Raw genomic sequence first — 7,492 nt, 5'->3', positions numbered from 1 at the left:
CGCCCCACCCCCACCCGGCCCGCACTCACCAAACGCGGCGCCACCCACCGCACACCGCAGGCCCTAGGCCAGGGTGCAGAGAGGCAGCTCGCGGCAAGCGGGGTCCCGTGTACCCTCGGTTTGGCGATCCCAGATGGGCTTAGCCGGTAGCCCCGGCCTCGGACTTTGTCTGGTGGAGAGTAGAAGTTAGCCACCCCTCCCCCTCCAGCAGGGTTTTGTCATTGAACTTGAGTCGGGCCATAAACATTCTTTCACCCCTGGGGGAGTCGGATGGGAACGTGGAGGGGTTGGGGGAAAAGGGGACAGAGAAGGTGAGGAGACGGGTGGAAGGAACGTGAAATTCCAGGTCTCTCCCACCCAACCCTTGCGGTGCTTTATCCAAGGCTTATGATCCTTCCCTTCCGCGGAAACCCATCTGGATCTGCATTTAAAAATCCTACTATTAGGCCATCCGGAGAATTAAACCAATATGTAGTCAGGATCAATGTAATGTACTTTTCCCTTCATTTGTAATTCAAGTTATCTTACCGTATTTTAAGCAGTAAAATACTTAAATCTTTTTTTTTGGTCATGATAAACATAAATGCAAAAATAACAAACGCATAACAGCTAGGCCAGATTAATTATTAAAGAACATTCCAGTAGGTCTCCCTGAAGCTTTTGACTCTGTATTTTAAAAGCAGCCCCTCCTTCGGAGAGGTCATCTCGGCTGGTCGCCGCCAGCCACTCCCGGTCCGGGGCTGCAAGAGAGGCAGCCGCTCCGAGCCCGCAGAAACCCAGGATCCTTCTCAGCTCGGGAAGCTTCTGGGTAAACCGAGACTCCCCCGCTCCGAGCCCGAGGAGACACCGGCCTGGGGGCGTCGCCCGACGCGGGAAGCTCCGGCGCGTCCTTCGCTCCAACATACCCACGGCGGACGCCGCGAAGAGTCGCAAGTTGAGACGGGATTAGCTGTTGTTTTTTAAGAATCCAGGATCCCGGAGCAAGCGAAGATCACAAACTCGATCCCGGGGGGGTTTCTTGGCACAATAAAATGCAGTCTAAGGGAAACTGAGAGCGCCGGGAGGGCGGGGAGACTCGGGGTGGGGGTGGGGGACTCTTCCAGGTCCCGTGCGTCATCCGCCCGGCGCCCAGGGACTTCTCTGCGCGCGAGGAGCCCCCAGGAGCCCGGCCACGGGTTACAAGGCGCCAGAACCCTGCGAACCGACCGGAAAAGCTCCCGGCCCCCTTATTAGGAGGCAGATAAAATGCTCAGAGGCTGATTAGCACCGGCAAGTCGGGAAGGAAGCTTGAGGGAATGGTTCGAGTGATGCTTTGCAGGTCCTGCACACTCACCCTCTCAACTCTGGGTCTCGAGGTCTTCCGGGCCCTGGAAAAACACCAACTCCCCCTGCTCCCTTTGTCTGACTTTTGGGAAAAAGAAGCATGGGCTCTTGGGTCAAGACCACCGACCCGGCTGTGAAAGCAAGTGGGACCACACGGTCTCGTCGCACGAGGAGGGTCTTAAGCAGTTGGGAAATGTCGAGGGGAGCGGAGAAGCTGAGAGAAGGGCCTTTTAAATTTAATCTGTTTTTCCATTCTCACATCCCGCCAGCTCTCTAAAGGGGAAATAATTCCATCCCAAACGAAACTGTTTATTTGGAAAAAGTAAATGCGAAGGTCTCAGAGAGTGAACTTTCCAGAAATGCTCTTAAATCTGCCACATGGGTAATTCTGTGTTAGTTCTGCGTTTGTGAAGGTTAGGTAAAGTTTTACGGTATTTAGGCGATAACAGCCCTTTCTGAGGAATCTCGCTGAGAGCAAAGGAGGCCATATCTACAGTGCTCCCCAGACTGCACGTGTTGATGTAAGTACCCCCAACACCCCTGCATCTAAAAAATCTCAAAGTTCAAAGGAAACCTATCCAGATGGCAGAAATAGACCGTGGGACTTAAAACACGCACACATACTTTTAAATTTTTTATAAACAACCCACTTTTTAAAAATTCCAATTTTTCAACTTTGCCTTGTTTTGTTAAAACAAAGTGTTTTACAGTTTGCAGCCGCTGGTATTAGTTAATTTTGTGATTTTCTCCCCTGGTTTTAAAACACAGGGTATATAATTATTATGTCATAAGAATTTTCCACCTTATTACTGTCTTCTTAAATGCTATTTTAAATTGCATAATATTCCATGAAACTAATTGCCGTACTTTAGAGAACCATTTCTCTAATTTGGTCATTTAAGCTGTCCCCACATTGAAAAAGAAAACCTTTTCTTTTTTTCCTGCTCAGAAAAGTAATACATCCTCATTGTTAAGACTTTCAAAAATATAATAAAAAATTATAAGCAAGAAAATAAAAAGCAACTAATATCCTACTACCCACAGTTCACCAAAGCTTTTGTTGTATTTTCCCATGTTATTTTTCCTTGAATGTGTGTATATTTTAAAATTTGAGATATTGTATGAACCTTTTTGTAACTTGCCTCTTTATTTACTATTAGATTAGGAAGTCTTTGGAAACCTAATTTGAATCGTTTCATGGTATCCAGTCTGCCAGATATGCCATCAGTTAGAAAAGCACTTCCCTGATTATTAGACCTTTAGATGGTTTCTATGTTTACTTTTAAAAATAATTCATAAAAGAAGGAGAATATTGCTATGCGCTTGAGTGTGTTTGATGGGAAGATATGTTGAATCTCCTTGGAATGGAATGCTACAAAACTTTTAGGTTAAACCCCTCCCCTACCTGGTACTGATTGGGAGGGAACAAAAGAGGACTTCTTGGGCCTCAAAATGTTTCATGTTTTTAGGGTGATGGTTTGACAGTATATACACAGGTAAAAAATTCTTAAACTAAACGTTTAAGATTTGTGTTGCTTTACTTTTAAAATTTTAGCATTCCCCCTCCCTCTCCACAAGCCTGCATCCGTTTACATAGAAAAGGAGCCATGCATGGTCCCGGGATCAAACCCAAACCCAGGTCTCCCGCATGGAAGGTGGGCGTTCTACCACTGAACCCCATGCACTTGTGGGTTTTTTTTTTAATTAAAGTCCTCCCCCTCTTTTTTTGAGGTATACATTCAATGAAGTGTATTCATCGTAAATGTACAGCTTAATGAACATTAATGAATATTTGCACATGCATGCACCCATGTAGCCACCATCTAGAACAAGATATGGAACATTTCCTGCACCCCTGCCCGTTCCCTCCTGCCCCTTTCTAGTCAATAATCCAGAGGTGGTTGGTACTCTCATTTCTGTCACTATCGATTAGTTTTGCCTGTTCTTGAACTTCCTATAAATAGAATCATATAGTATGTGATCTTTTAGGTCCTGTTTCTTTCATTCAACGTAATGTGCATGTGCTGGTTTGAAAGGATGTATGCCCCCTAGAAAAGCCATGTTTTAATCAAAATCCCATTTCATAAAAGTAGAATAATCCCTGTTCAATACTGTATGTTTGAAACTGTGATTGGATCGTCTCCCCGGATGATGTGATTTAGTCAAGAGTGGTTGTTAAACTGGATTAAGTGATGACATGTCTCCACCCATTTGGGTGGGTCTTGATTGGTTTACTGGAGTCCTATAAAAGAGGAAACATTTTGGAGAAAGAAATTCGGAGAGAGCAGAGAAGAATGACATAGCCATGAGAAGCAGAGAGCCCATAAACCGGTGACCTTTGGAGATGAAGAAGGAAAATGCCTCCCGGGGAGCTTCATGAAACAAGAAGCCAGGAGAGAAAGCTAGCAGATGATGCCTTGCTTGCCATGTGCCCTTCCAGCTGAGAGAGAAACCGTGACTGTGTTCACCATGTGCCTTCTTGGATGCGAGAGAGACCCTCATCGGCCTTCTTGAACCAAGGTATCTTTCCCTGGATACCTTTGATTGGACATTTCTATAGACTTGTTGTAATTGGGACATTATCTTGGCCTTAGAACTGTAAACTATCAACTCATTAAATTCCCCCTTTTAAAAACCATTCTGTTTCTGGTATGTTGCATTCCAGCAGCTAGCAAACTAGAACAGTGTGTAATCCATGTTGTTGCATGTATCAATAGTTTGTTTTTTAATTGCTCTATGCTTTTCCATTTTAATGGACATACCACAATTAGTTTATAAATTTACCTGTTGATGGGCATTTGAGTTGTTTCCATTTTTGGCTATTATGAATAAAGCTGCTTTGAATATTCTTGAACAGGTCTTTTGGTGGACACATGAAACATCTCCCTTGTGTATACATATTTAAGAGTAGAATTGCTGGGATATACAATAGGCATATGTTTAACTTTAGTAGTTAAGTGATGTTTTAAAAAATCAAATGGTCTCTACACCAGTTTCAATTCCCCACAACTTACGCAAGTAGGCAGACATAAGAAGGGAAAAAATCCAACAGATTAAAGGATATGATTACGTTTGCTTGAATTTTGATAATGAGCTTATTTTGAAGTCTCAATGATCTGAATCCTTGGGACAGTGGAGATATGAGTTTGCTGGCAGCAGGGTATCAAGACCCTTGGCTCTGGTCCTCCCTCAGCCTCCCTTCACTGACCCAGTCCTGGGGCACAGTCACATCTGCAAGTTATGCCCAATGCAGGAGCAATGAGCAGGAGCAGAGCTGTGACGGAGGTCAGTGGCCAGGGTTTGCAAGGATTAGGTCATCAGGGGTTAGTGCCAGAAGAAGGAAGCAATTCTCTTGAGTCCCAATTTAGAAGCTGACTTGTGACTTGGGAAATTTATTGCCCCATGGTCTTTTAACAAGAGGCAATTTGTCTTCCTGGGTAGAACTTCCATTACTGGTGACAGGTGCCTGGAGCCAGCTTATTAAAACCATCAACACCCAAAGCAGAGGTGCCCAGTGTTTTGGAATAGAATGCTGATTTCTAGCTCCGTATCATAATCTGGGACATGGGGAGAATATTATGAGGCATTTTAATATTCAGGAAGTAGGAAACCCAGTGCTATTTCTGCAGCTACACACTGAGCCCAGGAAGCAATAGGATCTACTATTATTTACCAGGTCATACTCCCCCACCGCAGCAGGTTAACACAGCTCACTGGCTCTCGAACTGTTGTCCTGGGCTGACCCTGCCTTGGCCATGTCATAGCCTGAGACAGAACCTGTCTCATTGCTCAAGAACTGTGGTGGCATTGGTTTCAAGTTCAGCCATACTACTTACTACCTGGCATAAAGAAAAAGCCCTTTCATATTTGTGTAGTGCCTTTTTTTTTTTGCAGTTAACTTTTTAAAATTAATTTTTAAATTAAAAAAATATATATAACAACAAACAAACACAAACATTCTTAACTTATGACCATTCTGTTCTACATATATAATCAGTAATTCACAATATCATCACATAGTTGCATATTCATCATCATGATCATTTCTTAGAACATTTGCATCAATTCAGAAAAATAAAAAGACAGCAGAAAAAAATTCATACATACCATACTCCTTACCCCTCCCTTTCATTGATCACTAGCATTTTAATCTAAATTTATTTTCACATTTGTTCCCCCTATTATTTATTTTTATTCCGTATGTTTTACTCATCTGTTGATAAGGTAGATAAAAGGAGCATCAGACACAAGGTTTTCACAATCACACAGTCACATGGTGAAAGCTATATCATTATACAATCATCTTCAAGAAACATGGCTACTGGAACACAGCTCTACAATTTCAGGCAGTTCCCTCCAGCCTCTCCATTACATCTTTTTTTAAAAAAATTTTTATTAATTAAAACAAAATTACAAGAAACACAAACATTCCCAACACATACACTCAGCGATTCACAATATCATCACGTAGTTGCATATTCATCATCATGATCATTTCCCAGAACATTAGCATCAATTCAGAAAAAGAAATAAAAAGACAACAGAAAAATATAACAAACAGAGGAAAAAAAATTTTACATGCCATACCCCTTACTGATCCCTTTCATTGATCACTAGCATTTCAAACTAAATCTATTTTAACATTTGTTCCCCCTATTATTTATTTTTATTCCATATGTTCCTCTCATCTGTTGACAAGGTAGCTAAAAGGAGCATCAGACACAAGGTTTTCACAATCACACAGCCACATTGTGAAAGCTGTATCATTATACAATCATCATCAAGAAACATGGCTACTGGAACACAGCTCTACATTTTCAGGCAGTTCCCTCCAGCCTCTCCATTACATCTGGATTAACAAGGTGGTATCTATTTAATGCATAAGAGTAACCTCTAGGATAACCTCTCAACTCTGTTTGGAATCTCTCAGCCGGTGTGGTGCCTTTTAATTTTCAAAGTACTTTTGTACATTCTCATCTTTCATCTCTTGTGGTTGAGTGATGTACAGGAAGAGAGAAAGAATCTGGCCGTTTTTACAGAGATGCTAAATGAATACTCTGGAGGCAGTTCCTTGATTATTTTTGTTTTGTCTTTTGGAGATGAGAAGAGTCTCCACTTGTTGGCTTTTGTCTCTAACTCTTTCCTGTGTAGCTTTGAGAGTAGCCCTGAAAATTTGGATTGGCGGGGGGTGGGGGTGGAGAAAGACACAGGGGAGATATCTCAGGAAGATCTCCTAGGGGTGAACCAGATTTTAGGACTCTGCGGAGCTTCTCTATCCCCATCCAGTCTACTAGGTGATCTTCCTGGCTACATTATCCAAATTGTCAATGAAATGTCTGTGTCATGCTAGCCTAGCTGTGCTCAGGGCAAGTAAAATGAAGAACTGAGGATTTGGTCTGGTCAGGTCAGGAATTAATCACATTATTGAAATAAGAGCACTCTGTAGCTCAAAGCGTCTAGTCTATTGTAGATGTATCTCATTCAAAATGTTTGGAGTAGGAGTGTGGGGATTGGGGAAACTGATTACCTATAGCAGTAATACAATAGTGGCTGGGATCTTCCCAAGAGGTGATGTTGAAATGTCATTTTCAGCTACATCATAGCAAGATGTTCATAGCTTTCTGAGTTTTGATTTCTGTCTTAACGAACAGCATAAATTTTACATCGTGGCCATAGAATGTCATGTTTCACAATATATGTGGCTGATTTCACATTTTGACAGTCCCTATCACTTCTATACATACAATTTCCCTTGTAAGTTTTGTCTCTCTGGGAATTTGGAGGGCATCAGGTTATGTACCTCTTTCTCTCCTTTCTTATCCTGACACTCCAGCTAAGGACTCAAGATTATTTTCTTTGATCTTCTCTTCCTTTAAAAAATATTTGGTTATAAAACAAAAATTCATCTAAACTTCCAGTTGTTTTAACATCTCAGCAGCTTCTAGGAAAATGATGCCTGTTCTAGTTTGCTAGCTTCTGGAATGCAATATACCAGAAATGGAATGGCTTTTAAAAAGGGGAATTTAATAAGTTGCTAGTTTACAGTTCTAAGGCTGAGAAAACGTCCCAATTAAAACAAGTCTATAGAAATGTCCAATCACAGGCATCCAGGGAAAGATACCTTGATTCAAAACTGCTGATGAAGTTCAGGGTTTCTCTCTCAAGTGGA

This window comes from Tamandua tetradactyla, chromosome 6, assembly GCF_023851605.1.
Source record: "Tamandua tetradactyla isolate mTamTet1 chromosome 6, mTamTet1.pri, whole genome shotgun sequence".
Classification (NCBI taxonomy): domain Eukaryota; kingdom Metazoa; phylum Chordata; class Mammalia; order Pilosa; family Myrmecophagidae; genus Tamandua; species Tamandua tetradactyla.
The sequence above is the reverse complement of the archived record's forward strand: the minus strand, read 5'-3'. Positions refer to the sequence as shown.